The sequence below is a fragment of the Pituophis catenifer genome, unplaced genomic scaffold (genome assembly GCF_029215685.1).
Source record: "Pituophis catenifer annectens isolate HBS135680 unplaced genomic scaffold, rPitCat1.0.hap2 SCAF_6, whole genome shotgun sequence".
Classification (NCBI taxonomy): domain Eukaryota; kingdom Metazoa; phylum Chordata; class Lepidosauria; order Squamata; family Colubridae; genus Pituophis; species Pituophis catenifer.
This window is the reverse complement of record NW_027256886.1, coordinates 101129032-101143614: the sequence shown is the minus strand read 5'-3', so window position 1 is coordinate 101143614 and position 14583 is coordinate 101129032. Positions and strand designations below refer to the sequence as shown.

General features: G+C 41.2%; 1 pseudogene; it reads left to right on the top strand.

The window, feature by feature from the left end:
• The first annotated feature begins 2234 nt into the window (after positions 1–2234).
• Positions 2235–14056, top strand: LOC139318220 (vomeronasal type-2 receptor 26-like; annotated as a pseudogene).
• The last annotated feature ends 527 nt before the right edge of the window (positions 14057–14583 follow it).

Below are 14583 nucleotides of genomic sequence, written 5' to 3'. Positions count from 1 at the left end.
CTTCTCTGGGACAGTCTCTCAAATATTGCACGAGGTCATCCCATCCCCTGCCGTCCTTCTCTTCCCGAGATCAGCCATACCCAGCCCTTAATCCAGGGGTCCCCCAAACCCTCCTCCATCCCTGCATGCCAGAAACTGGCCCCCCAAAACTAGCAAGCCCCACACACAGGATGCAGGCAGCCCATGAACCCCCCTCCTCCTCTCTGGTCCAGGGAAAAACCTCTCTCCATGGAACCGGTCCCTGGTCCCAAAAGGTTGGCGGCCGCTGCCTGCATCAACCATCATCTGGTTCACCCTCCAGAGTCTTGGACCCCCCCCCCTTTCTTGCCCTTTTCTGTTCACTGAGGGGCTGAGGCTGAGGAGTTGGGGGGTTGGGGAAGCTGACAGTGAAACCCCCCCCCCAAAGGTAGTCTCAGAGACACACGGATGGAGGGAGGGAGGGAGGGTTTGGAAAAAAAGAAATTTGTAAAAAACTCAACTTTTAATGTACAACAACCCAAAGTACAGGAGCTTAACCATAGAAAAAATTTAATACATACTTTATAAGCAACATATTTACATCGGAAATCACTTAGACAGTGGCAGATTCCTTTGTCACAAATATAAATTAATATTAATTACTGTACTGAGTTCACAGGAATTTCATTTTCCATTTAAGTCCATGACTTTATGCACCAAAGTTGTTCTACCCCAGATCTTGCAGGGAAATGCAAGAGCATCGAGTAGAGTTATCACAGCTGGATGACTGGTAGAAACCAAACAGCAGCCAGAATCTCCTCCTTCAATCTTCTAATTAACCTTCATAAATGCATCAAATGAGGCCCACACCGAGACTTCATCCTCCACCAGCATTTTGTAATTCCCAACCCAGGCAAGAAGAGAACATAGAAATATTCTGGATTTATTATTTCATCTAATGCTCACAATTCAATTGCCAGCTTCCAATTCAAAGTCATGCCATTTGCCTTGCAAGGAGCTCCTGCAGTGTTCATGCAACTAATAAATGAAGTGCTATATAAGCACCTATACAAGGGGGTCCTAGTTTACCTAGATGACATTCTTATATTCAGCATTGAATCTTCAGGCCTGCCACATTTAGTGCTGTGGGAAACTGGGAGGGGGAATGCTATGGAGCTGGGGAGATATATAGTCAAAATAACATTCCTTTCTCTGAGAGTCAAGGCCACACTGCCCTTCACCTGGAGGGGTGTGACTGGGAAACAGCTCCAGATGGGACAGTGCATTGATTGTATCATGTGATGAACATGTGGGTGCTAGGGCAGGGACCTGAACTTTCTTTTGGGTGGGGAAAACCCAGAAGCTTTCAGACCAAGGTTTTCCCAGAGGTGCCAATATGACATCTCTAATAAAATGGAACTTTGAGGAATGCCTAGCCTCGGAATCTTATTTTGTTGGGGGTGTTACTTGGAACCCTGACACCCTCCCTCCCTCCATCTCTTCCTTCCATGGAGTGAGAAGCAGCCTTGATTTCGCCATCTCTTTTCACTTTGTTTTTTCTCACTTCTCTCTAGGTTTCTGCAAAATTCTGGTAACTAGTTTTTCACTAAAGTTGATTTTGTTCTTAGAAACTGGCTGCAATATTGCATCAGCCCTTTTGTGTGGTGCCCTTGAGCATTAGCTTTCAAAATAAAATAATTTTTGGTTCCAATTCAGCAGGCAGCTATTTAAGATCTGTGACATGATCCAGCATTAACTGCCCCCATGGCATTTTGTTTTTATGCAAACAAATATCAGACTTATTTTTTCTTCAGCCACTAGTGCCGTGTATTCCCTCCGGAGTCAGTTTCAAGCATGGAGACCCCGAAACTCTCAATTCTAGATGACCAATTTAATTCCATCTCTGCCTCTGTTATTATGAATCACATGGGGATTATTTCTCTTTCATTTCCCTCCAGAGAAATGCCCAACAATTTTTGAGTCGAAGAACTACTTGAATTATCCAGGGATCACTCCTGACAGATAGAATTATGATAAAAGTTTCAGCTCTGCTGTTTCTCTGAATCCTCCAGGGGAGACTTTGGGCAAAGAAATATGGAGTTTTGGGACAGGCAGGCTCTGTGCTCTTGAATGTATGTCTGTCTCCTTTCCAGATGAAGCTTGGTTTCTCTGTGTTGAGAAAAAGCAACTGGAAATTCCACCTTGTGAGAGTCCTTTGATTCTTCTAATTCTTCTTTAGAAACAAGAAAGGGATTGATTCATTCACGCCATGAATTATGGACCACCTGCTTCTGCTTCTGATGCTGCTTTTGTCCTATCCAGTCTCTGGGAAGCTGAGAATGAAATGCCCGCTGAATTCGGAGCACCAGGATGGAAAACAACCACAGAGCTTTTACAACCCAGGAGATCATCTCATTGGTATAGTCATCACTGGAAATGAAATATTGCATACAAAGTTACTTTTCAACATGGCTCCTTCTGTTCAGTTTGTTTTCCATGATTCGTAAGTCATTCAGCGTAATGGAATTGCACTCCCTCCATTCTAACACTCTCCTTCTTTTCTCCTTTTTATGTTTCATTTATTCCTATATTGGGGAATATGTCTAATTTCCTGAATGATTTTGATTTCCATGGCTTCTCTCTTTTGTCTGATTTTGTGAAAGAGACTCAAAAAGGGGTCTGAAAAAAAAGCTGAAAGGGCTACAGATTATTTTCCTTGCTCTGTTCAATCCTTAATTTATTACTTGAATAATGAATTTTATTTAAAGGAGTGGTGGAATCAGTTGTAGTTGCCGGACCTCAGCCAATTTCCATATTTGTATAACTGATCATTGCTTTTGGATCAATATTGGTTTAAGGCTCAGTAGGCTTGTGGAGGATTATATATTTAAAACAGTATTTGCTGTTGCAGTTGATTATAATAGGATTTTTATTTTTTTTTTACAATAGGGATGTTTATGGTTTTTTATACGGCTTACTGTTCATTTTCAACATTCAACTGGTCAACAAGAATTCCCAGTTCCTGCACAATCTCACACTTGGCTACAACATCCAGGACAACTATTTAAGCCCTTTCTGGACTTCAGATGCCTTGCTGGACATTCTCTCCACTGGAGAAGCCAATGTCCCCAACTACAGCTGTGGAAGGAAGGAGAACCTCCTGGCTCTTTTTGATGGAGCCAACAGGGAGATCTCCATCCAGATGTCCACATTAGGAGGCACCTACAAAGTCCCACAGGTTTGTGTGTGTTTTTCTCCATCTGGTAAAATGAGAGATAGGTGGTGGTGGGTGAGCAATAGATGCAATCATGTCTTCTCCATGGAATTAAAGAGCTGTTTTTTTCCATATTAGCAAAAATGTCAACTATATTTTACCACATTATGTTCATATTGATATTAGTCATAAAAGGCCTGAAATACAAGCAATACATTTCCTGGAGAAGACATTCTACCAACTATTTAACTTATCAAAAAATATTCCTGGTTGTTGGGGCCTCTATTGGCATCTTCATTTTCACACATAAATAATGTGTGCCGTATTCACTCGGATTGAAGTTGGCAATAATAGTATTTTATCTATCTAAAATGTGGAATAAAAATTACTCTAGCAATTATAGTCCAAATAGACTAGCAGATATTGTGGCTAAAATTTATGCCATGATCCTCTTAGTTAAACTTGAGAAAAATGCATTCCTTGCAGAAGAACCAGAAGGTTTTAGGTAGAGTTAAAAGCTATATATATTTTATAAGAAATAATGCATAAATTAATAATCTAATATTGATAACAAATTTGTCTTGAAATATCTAATCTAGATCAGTGAGGTAAAACAAAGTTTGCTTGCTTTCTAGATGTTAGTGCAGGATTTGACTCAATAAACAGAGAAATATGGAGAAAATGGATGGCCCTCAAAATGGAGCTCAGACTGTTGGCCCTGATCCAAGCCCTTGTTTGAGAGGGAGGTTTGGGCTCAATGGAGCCATAAGAAGAAGGATCTATGCTTACCAAGGGGGAAGGGAAAGATGCACATTTGAACCCTTGTTAGTCAGTGTAGATATGAATGACTTACTAGGAATAATGAAGAACCAAAAAACAGATTATAAATAAATGTTATTTCATTTTTTTGACAAAAATTACTAAATTAGTGGACCAGTGAAATGCAGTGCATGTAGTATACTTGGATTTCTGAAAGGCTTTGACAAAGTAAACCACATCCTATTTCTCGGGAAGCTGAAAATATGTGGGATAGACAGCATCACCCCCAGATGGAGTCAGCCTGTGGTCCTCAATGGAACTACGTCTGCATAGAGGAAAACAAGCAGTGGGGGACCCCAAGGTTCCATTTTAGGCTCAGTACTCTTCAACATCTTCATGAATGATTTGGATGAGGGGAGAAATGGGAAAATCATCAAATTTGAAGACAACACTAAAGTGGCAGGAATAGCCAACAACCCAGAAGATAGACTCAAGATCCAGATGGATCTAGATAGACTTGAACCCTGGGCCTATCTAACAAAATGTAATTCAATGAAGAGAAATGTAAGGTTTAACATTTTGGCTAGAAAAATCAAATGTACACTTATAGATTAGGTGAAACCTGGTTCAATAACAGTAACTGTGAGATGGATCTTGGAGTCCTAGTAGACAATCACTACTAGGTGAGGTGAAGAGCTCCTCAACATGAGTGACATCGAGTTGGCCACACCCACCAAGTCAAATGACCACCAAGCCACGCCCACAGAACTGGTAGTAAAAAAATTTGAATCCCACCACTGGTATTGGCATAAAACGTAATCTATGGAAACTGACAGACTCCAAAAATTGTGGCTGTCAGAACAGACAAAACTTCAATTAAAAACCAATCTTGGACTGTACTACTGACAAATCATATTAGGGACTGAGGTATCCCTGTTTCTTGTATAACTTGAGAAAGAAGTTAAAAAGTTTCCTCCACAAAGAATATTTTATTTATTTATTTATTTATTTATTTATTTATTTATTTATTTATTTATTATTATTTAAATTTATATACCGCCCTTCTCCCAAAGGACTCAGTGCGGTGTACAGCCAAAAAATAAAAACATAAAAATATAAAATTTAAAACACTTTAAAAGCATATTAAACAAATTTGGCCCATATTGATTAAAAAAACCCCTTTTTAAAAAAATGAATTAAAAACAATTAAAAGAGCTATGCCAGCCCGGCTTGCTGGAATAGAAAAGTTTTGAGGGCACGGCGGAAGGTGCATAGATCCGGGATCCTTCATATCTCCAGGGGCAGTTCGTTGCAAAGGGCAGGTGCCCCCACAGAGAAGGCTCTCCCCCTGGTGGACGCCAGTCGACATTGTTTGACCGACGGCACCCTGAGGAGCCTCTCTCTGTGGGAGCGTACTGGCCAGTGGGAGGCTACCGGTGGCAGAAGGCGGTCTCGTAGATACTCAGGTCCTCAGCCATGGAGCGCTCTAAAGATGGTAACCAATACCTTGAAGCGCACCCGGAAGACCACCGGGAGCCAGTGCAGCTCGCGCAGGAGAGGTGTTACATGGGAGTGCCATGTCACTCCCACAATCACCCGCGCAGCTGCATTCTGGACCAGTTGGAGCCTCTGGGTGCTCTTCAAGGGGAGCCCCATGTAGAGAGCATTACAGTAGTCCAGGCGGGAAGTGACAAGGGCATGAGTGACCCTGCGCAAGGAGTCCCAATTCGCAACTGGCGAATCAGGAGGACCTGATAAAAAGCCCCCCTGGCCACAGCTGTCACATGTTCTTCTAAAGACAGCCGTGTATTCAGGAGGATGCCCAAGTTGCGAGCCCTCTCTGTGGGGGCCAAGATCTTGCCCCCGATAGTCAGTGATGGTGCCAACTGACTATATCAGGATGCCAGGAGCCACAGCCACTCAGTCTTGGAGGGGTTGAGCCTGAGCCTCTTTCTCCCCATCCAGATCCGCATGGCCTCCAGGCACCGGGATATCACATCAAGGGCATCATTGGTCCGGGGTGGAGATGTACAGTTGAGTATCATCAGTGTACTGATGGAACCTTACCCCGAAACCACGGATGATCTCACCCAGTGGCTTCACATAAATGTTGAACAGAAGGGGCAAGAGGACCAACCCTTGCGGCACCCCACACACAAGGCACCTCGAGGTCGACCTCTGCCCCCTTGCCAACACAAACTGCGACTGGTCAGAGAGAAAGGAGGAGAACCACCACAACATGGTGCCCCCCACCCCTAACCCCTCCAACCGGCGTAGCATGATACCATGGTCGATGGTATCAAAAGCCGCTGAGAGATCTAACAGGACCAGGACAGAGGAACAACCCCTGTCCCAAGCCCTCCAGAGATCATCAACCAACGCGACCAATGCTGTTTCCATGCTGTACCCAGGCCTGAAGCCCGACTGGAACGGATCCAGATAGACCGTTTCATCCAGGTACTGAGGAAGCTGTCGCACCACCACACTCTCAACAACCTTCACCACGAAGCGAAGGTTGGAGACAGGACGATAATTTGCTAAAACTGCCGGATCCAGCGAGGGCTTCTTGAGGAGAGGCCTCACCATCGCCTCTTTCAAGGCGGCGGGAAAGAAACCCTCACTCAAAGAAGCGTTAATAATCTTCTGGAGCCAGCCTCGTGTAACCTCCTGGGAAGCCAGCACCAATATGAGATATATAAGCAGAAAAAAATGTAGCAATCCTCAAAAATTATAATAGGCCCTTTATTGGAATAGAATACTTCAGCTAACCACATGTTAATCTAATTGCAATAAATTGTAGGGGTGATACAGTAATATGATTTACAATTTTATTGTTTTTTAATTTATTATTTTCTACTTTTATTATACAATATTATTATTATTATTATTATTATTATTATTATTATTATTATTATTATTATTATTATTATTATCGGACTTATATGCCGTCCTTTCTCCACAAGGACTCAGGGCAGCTCACAGCAATAAACAACAACAAGTCCAATTAAAATTCAACAATAAAAACTAAAATTCCTATTAAAACCCCATTCAGTCCAGGCCAGCTTGGCGAAACAGCCATGTTTTAAGGTCATGGCGGAAGGAGCGAAGGTTGGGGGCTAATCTTGCTAATATTCTGTCTTCAATATTTTAAACAATGTATGATTAACAAACTATTCTAATACATTCATAAGAACCAAGTTGGATTTATTAAAATTTCATATTTTGGATTTGATCTGACCTCAAATATAACACAGCATTCTTCATTGCTTTTTTAGATCAGGATTGAAACTGCTTCAGAGGCTCTGAGTGATAAAAGTCAATTCCCTTTTTTCCACCAGATGGAGCCCAAAGAAGGATTCCAGTACCCAGCAATTGTCCAGCTGCTGCTCCATTTCAGATGGACCCTGATTGGCCTCTTTGCTTCAGGCACAGAGAAGGGAGAGAATTTCATGAGGACTTTCCCTCCTATGCTTGTCAGGAATGGAATTTGTGTTGTTATATCACAACAGTTTTCAAAAACTGAACATACAGCCCCCCTCAGGGATGCCCTCTCTAAGTGGAGACAAGTCAACGTCTTTGTTCACTTCATGGAATATGAGTTCCCTTGGGACAGAATTCTTCCTTTCCACGAAACACTTCTGCATTTGTCAGGACCCATTGAAAGGAAAGTCTGGATCCTCACAACTTTTGCAGGGTATACACTAAACAAGCCCAGACTTCTCAAATACATCCATAGTATTTGGAACTTTGGTTATCTGTTTAAAAAAAGGCCAAAGGATTCTGCCTTTGAACCCTATTACTTTGTGGAAGAAAAGTTTCAAGATCATTATTTCTGCTGTTCTCTTTCAAAGAACGTCTTTTCTGTCAAAGGCCGGAGAAGATGCACCCAGAAAGCCCCACTGGAGACCCAGGAGAAAAGGAACAGGATCCACTTCCCAAATTACTCCCATGATTACAGTATCATGAAGACTCTGTCCCAGGCCTTGAATGCAGCATATTCCTCCAGTTTGAGGTGGGGCAGGAAGGAGAGTGAAAAGATGTTGGGGTCTCCAAGGTTGCTGCCGTGGCAGGTAAGGGGTCCCAATATGGATCCATTAATCTGAGATCCTTTGGAGAAGGAATCCAGAGGAGAAGGAGGGGAACCATCTCAACTGATCTGGCCAATTTAATTACTCAGGGAATAATGGTTCCAAAGAGTAGATATGATGGCATTTTGATATTAAACACTGCTAATTTGAAAATGCTGTATTCTTTTTTAAATGAATTCCCGTATTTGTAGGTTTGTGATTAGCGAATTCCGCCTTTGTTCGAATTCCACCTTTGTTCCATCCCCACTGCACGTGGGTCTGTGTGCAGCTCGATAGGCAGCTAAACCCCCCTATTCTCCTTCAATGAAAGGGAGCCTGGTGTGGATCTGGATGTTTTATTGTGAGAACAGGGCACGGTGAAACTGAGGAGATACAAATAGTGAAAATCAAATATAAATATGAAATAGGCAGGATTAACTAACAGCCAACAAACAAGCAACTGGAACCTCTCCAGTGATGCTCCATGTGAGGGACGGAGGCCGTCTCCGGATGACCATGTGTCTTGGTCAAAATGGCTGCTTCTATCTTCTCCAAAGGCTGACAGAAAACAGAAAACAGAGTCTCGCTTCAGACCATATAGTTAGGCTTATCGGCCCCCGGCCACTAGGTGGGAACAGCACAATATTTACATTTTGTGGCATGACAACCTTTAGAAATTTAGAGGAGACCCTGAGACCATTTAGCCCAACCCCTCCTCTCCACAGGAATCCCAATTAAAGCTTCCCTGACTGATGGCTGCTCAGTCTTTGCACTCAGATAATCCATGAAGAGGAGACTGAGCTTCTCTGCTTTACTGGTTCAGCTCTAACACAGCTCATCCTTTTAGGATATTTTTGTCTCTCATTCAGCTAAAATCTCCTCTCTTGTAATTGAATTCATTTTTCCGTGTCTGACACTCTGGAATAATAGTGAGGAGATCTTACACTCATGCGTAACATGTGTCAGTGATTGGAAGAGGGCCGTATCCTCCCTTCTGCAACTGAGAGATTGTGTCAGTTGGAAAAGGGGCTCCCAGACTCCTCCTGAACTTCAGCTCTTCTCCTTGTTGTCTTTCCTCAAAGCTAAGAGCAGCTCCTTTGATCTCTTCCTTGGCTTATTTCTCCTTCCTTGAAGTTCATGTACATTTTTTGCAAATTCTCCTCCAGACTTGGTGCCTGCAAGAGGACCTGGTCCTTGAGTTGGGGTCTCCCCAAACCAGAATGTTCACCTTCTTTCCATGAACATTTCCCTGCTGACTCAAATTCTGTTTCCAGTTAACTACGATTTTGAGATCATTTTCACAAACATGCATATCGAGTTTGGTATCCTTCATCTTTCTTCCAGTCCATCATTAATGTTCTTATATGACATTCTATTGTTAGTCAAGTCCTAGTTGCTAAAAATCAAATATTTTTCTACTGCTTTTCACTTATGCATAAAATTTTATTTTATTCAAAAAGGTAAAGTACAAGTTTTGGAAAATAAAACTATTACAAAGACAAAACAAAACTAGACAAAATATTTTTTTCCAAAAATTGTGCATTAAAAACAGACAAAAACATGCATATTGTCCCCCCAGTTGAATACAATACAGCAATAATAGTTTCTCCCCCTTGCAAAATAGGCCCCCAGATGTGTAGTTATAAACTACACATCTATTTGCAACTACTTGACTTGTCATCTATCTGTTGTATATAAAAATTGTAGTTAACAGACAATTCAACAATAAAGTTAAATTTCATAACTTCAAAATTGTCTGCTATTGTATTTCACGCACAAAAAATTTACAGGGACTTCTTATCTACCACAGACCACCACAATCATTATCTCTGATCCATCCAGAATCTGTCTAGGATTAAACATCTTTGTTTGATTTTTAATAATAATACATTTCCTTAAAATTTTAATTAGGAACTTTCCCAACAACTGCTTCCCATTCCCCAAAGTCATAGGACTTTCTGTAAATTGAAACACGATAACTCTTAAGCCTTGTTTTCCAGTTAAATATGACAAGTCCATTCCCCAATCTCCCTCAATCTCCTTGAGAGAATCCATTTCTTCAGTCTTCCGTTCTGCCCACTTTGAGTCTTCAGGGTCCATGGCCTCTCCAGCCATCTCCAAGCAGCCTGCCTTCAAACCAGACTCCTCCTTCAGGGATGCCAGCAGCAAATTCAGTTCCAGTCCATCCATCCAATTCAACATTTGTCGCATCGCCTTTAAGTTGATATCAAACTTTTAAAATAAGGCTTGTAGATTGAAGGACTTTATATTCATTAAATCACATCAACTTAGCTTACTCTAAGATCATATTAATTACAGTATTAATGACAACATTAAAAAATGGATGAGCAATGGCAAATTGTTATCCATCACCTTCAGGTTTCATAGGAAAGATTAAAATAGGTTAAAAATTATTTGAGTATCATTTTGAAGACAGTTTTTATCCACTTAGTTATCATACCATCCACCCCTCAGGTTTCTAATCACATCACACAATTGCTTGTGAATCTTTGCTGAAATCCAGTTCTATCACCAGTGTTCCCGTAATCTATTTAGGAAGTGTAATGTTATGTGAGAATGACTTTTGGGATGAGGAGAAGAGAGGCTGCCTAGGAAAGGATCAGCTAAGAGGAGAGAATCCTGCAGCTGCATAATGGGAGAGAAAGAAACTCAGAAAGGATCTTCGCTAACTTTTCAGGCTGAGAAAAAAGTTGGTGGGAGATTTGTTCTTTCAGATTTGCAACATTTTGTTAATGTCACATTACAATCAAGTAGAATTAGAACATTTGGAGGTGTTTTCCATCAGGACGACCAGGGAGAAGAATAGCCTTACAATTTTCTTCTTGATAAGCATGATAAACCATGCTTTCTGGCAATCAACCTATTCTTTTCAAAGTGTTTATGAATAATCTTTTTTTTCTCTGTTCATTTTATTTGTCATCTGCTCTAGAATGTTCCCTATAATTGACCAATTGCATCAATTATATTTTCTCTATATTTTGTCAAAGTATGATGGATAAATTTTTCTCAAACTTTTCCATTCACTTATGAAAATAATGGCAGTATTTGTATCCTATTTAACCATATTTGGAGATTAGGCAATTGTAGAAGGAAGATACAATGTGGGGTAAGAAACAAAGTTTTTTGTTTTTCTAATTCTTGGATGTTTTAATACTAGTTTCATCCCTTTCTGAAGAAGAACGAGTTTTTCAATATTTCTGACAGAAAACTGTACTTGGACCAAAATGGAGAGATAACAGCAGATCTGAGCATTGAAAGCTGGTTGGTTCTCCCCAAGGAGGATCCCAAGAAAGAGATTCTGGTGTATTTTGAAAGACAGAGACTTTTTATCAACCAAGATGCTCTTTCACGGCTAAAGTTGCTCAATAAGGTGAGAGAAATTTTTGGTATCTTTTCTGTTTTCCAAAGCACAAGGTCCCATTTCAAGTGGGCAAAGCCTATAGTCTCCAGGGTGGTTGGCCTTCCATGCCAGTTGGTGTCATCTAATAGTATTTCTTCAACAAACAGGACCTAAGTGGAGTGGCTTTACAATGTTTTATGGAAATCTTTCAAGATCTTACTGGTCAGAGGTTTCTTTCTTCATCACAGTTTAATTTCATATTAAAAATCTAATGGAATAAAAGTTTCCTAAATCGTTTACAGTAAACTTTATTCTCAGTTTTAAGATGAATATATCATCATACTTAAATCTTTTTTCAATTCCATCCCTCCTGACTTTATTAAATAGAAAAGTACTTTATTGTAATGTTAAATTCCAAAAGCAAAAGGGAGGAACTAAATGAAGAATCTGCCAATTGTTGCACTTCCTGCATCTGTTTAGAAGTAGTCAGAGATTTCATATTTACCTCAGTGAAGACCACAGATTGCTTGTCTCCATCCATTTCTACCTCCATTTTCCATGGACGGAGAGTTCTAACACATTTTCTTTGCCATTCCTTTTCTTCTGCTTAGTCCCTGCCTCAGTCCAAATGTGTGGAAAATTGTCATCCTGGATTTGTCAAGAGGGCTCGAGAAGGAGAGCCAGTTTGCTGCTATGACTGCGTTCCTTGTCCGGAGGGGACCTTCTCCACTCAGGAAGGTGGGTCACACTGAGGAAAATGGGAGGCTTTGTGGAACTGGATCCATCTAGAACATTTTCATGAAAGTGCAAGTTAAAAGATAGATTGAAACTCACCAGTTTTTTTTTTTTAACCTGCACAATTTCTTATCTAAAAGGAAGTAAATCAAAAATACTTTGAAGGAGGCACTGGGAAAAGATGAAAGGGGGTGGGGGGGCAGACTGGTCAGGCTTTACTAACAGAAGGGGAAATATCTTTTCTGCTTTTTAGTTTGGATATCTGTTGCCAAGTTCATCTTTCTAGGAACACCTGAGTTCTTTGAAACTTGATGAATTGTTTTAGGTCCACCTTCTGAAAGACCTTGCAATTCACTGTATATTGGATCCTCCCCTTGAGGATCACTGAGAAGGTGTCACTGGTCCATATTGTGGTGCAGTGGATAGTTATGGGGGAAACTCATTACACAAATACTCTGCCAGTCATGTAGATCAATCAATCAATCAATCAATCAATCAGAAGAGAGCTGGAAGGGACCTTGGAGGTCTTCTAGTCCTACCCCCTGCTCAAGCAGGAGAACCTATTCCATTTCAGACAATTGACTGTCCAGTCTCTTCTTAAAAATCTCAGATTTTGAAGCACCTACAACTTCTATTCCACTGGTTAATTGCTTTCACTATTAGGAATTGTTTCCTTAATTCCAGATTGTTCCAGATGTTACAGGATACTGTAGGTATCCCCCAAGTCCAGGATATTAACTGCCATGTGGCAGGACTCAGGATGTTTGCTGAAAAAGATTATATGATTCATTACTAATCCCTAATAATGTAGCTTCCTATGAAGATTCTACACATTACACCAGAAACAATTAATATCCTAGGACTTCCCTCAACTTCATATACCTAGCTCCATTTTTAACAAAATTATATGATTCTTATGCTCTTTTTAATGAAATCATTAAGTAATACTTCTTGGAAAATGCCCATGGTATCAGCTGTAATCCAAAGAAAGTATTTCTTGTAAATTAAAAGGACAGAATGATAAAAGGAATATTGTTTTGGGGTTTTTCAGATACGGAAAAATACACCAAGTGTCCAGATGAAAAATATCCAAATGACAAACGAGTCCAATGTATCCCCAAAATTATAACCTTCCTGTCTTATGAAGAACTTCTGGGTATCACCCTGGTTTCTTTTGCCCTTCTCTTCTTCCTAACCACAGGCCTTGTTTTAATCATCTTCATTAAATACCGAGAAACTCCCCTTGTCAAAGCCAACAACCGGGACCTCTCCTATATCCTCCTGGTCTCCCTCCTGCTTTGCTTCTTGTCTCCTTTTCTCTTCATTGGTCAACCAAGGAAAGCCACCTGCCTTCTCCGACAAACGGTTTTCAGCATCATCTTCTCAGTTGCTGTTTCTTCTCTCTTGGCCAAAACCATCACAGTGGTGTTGGCTTTCCTGGCCACAAAACCAGGAAACTGAGTGAAGAGATGGTTGGGGAAGAGCTTGGCCAACTCCATCATCCTGTCTTGTTCTGCTGTCCAAATTATCATCTGCTCCACCTGGCTGGGAGTTTCTCCCCCTTTCCCTGACTCTGACTTCCACTCCCAGCCTGGAGAGATCATCCTGCAATGCAACGAAGGGGCCGTTGTCATGTTCTACGTCACCCTCAGCTACATGGGCTTCCTGGCTGCCATCTGCTTCACGGTGGCTTTCCTGGCCAGGAACCTGCCTGGGGCCTTCAACGAAGCCAAGCTGATCACCTTCAGCATGCTGGTCTTCTGCAGTGTCTGGGTGACTTTTGTGCCCACCTACCTGAGCACCAAAGGGAAATCCATGGTGGCTGTGCAGGTCTTCTCCATCCTGGCCTCCAGTGCTGGTCTGCTGGGCTGCATCTTCATCCCCAAATGCTACATTATCCTTCTGAGGCCAGACCTCAACACAAAGGAGCAGCTCACAGCCAGAACAAATGTAAAAACATGAGACATAACACAGATATGATATTGGAAGAATTGTTAAAGTTTCTTTTATTTGAAAGGAGATATTATTTCCATTTAGATAGTATGCAGGAGTCAAAGAAAATCATATCTGTGCGTTTCAAAATAGGAAATTGTTGAATGACTGGAATTCTTGTAGCTCCCTTTCCTTTCAGCTCAATAAACCTTGAGAAAGAGAATTCTGTGGAAGTCATTCAGAGGAATTTACTGTTCAGCAACAGCTTCTGAATGTGACACCTTATAAAAGATAATTCTGGCACTTGTTCCTACTGACAGCAGCTAAAAGTGTTTGTGTTTGAGAAAGTGAGCAGGAAAAGAGGTCAGAAGGAAGCTGTGAGAACCAAACACCAGCCTGGTTGCCTGATCATCTCCAGGAGAATGCCAGAATGATGTGAAATGCCATGTTTGACTGGCTTTCAGCTGGGGAGAGAAATCTTCATCACACTTATATAGTTCTTTCTTGATTTCTTGATAAAACCTTTGCAAACGGTGTTCAGCAGAACAGCTCCTTGG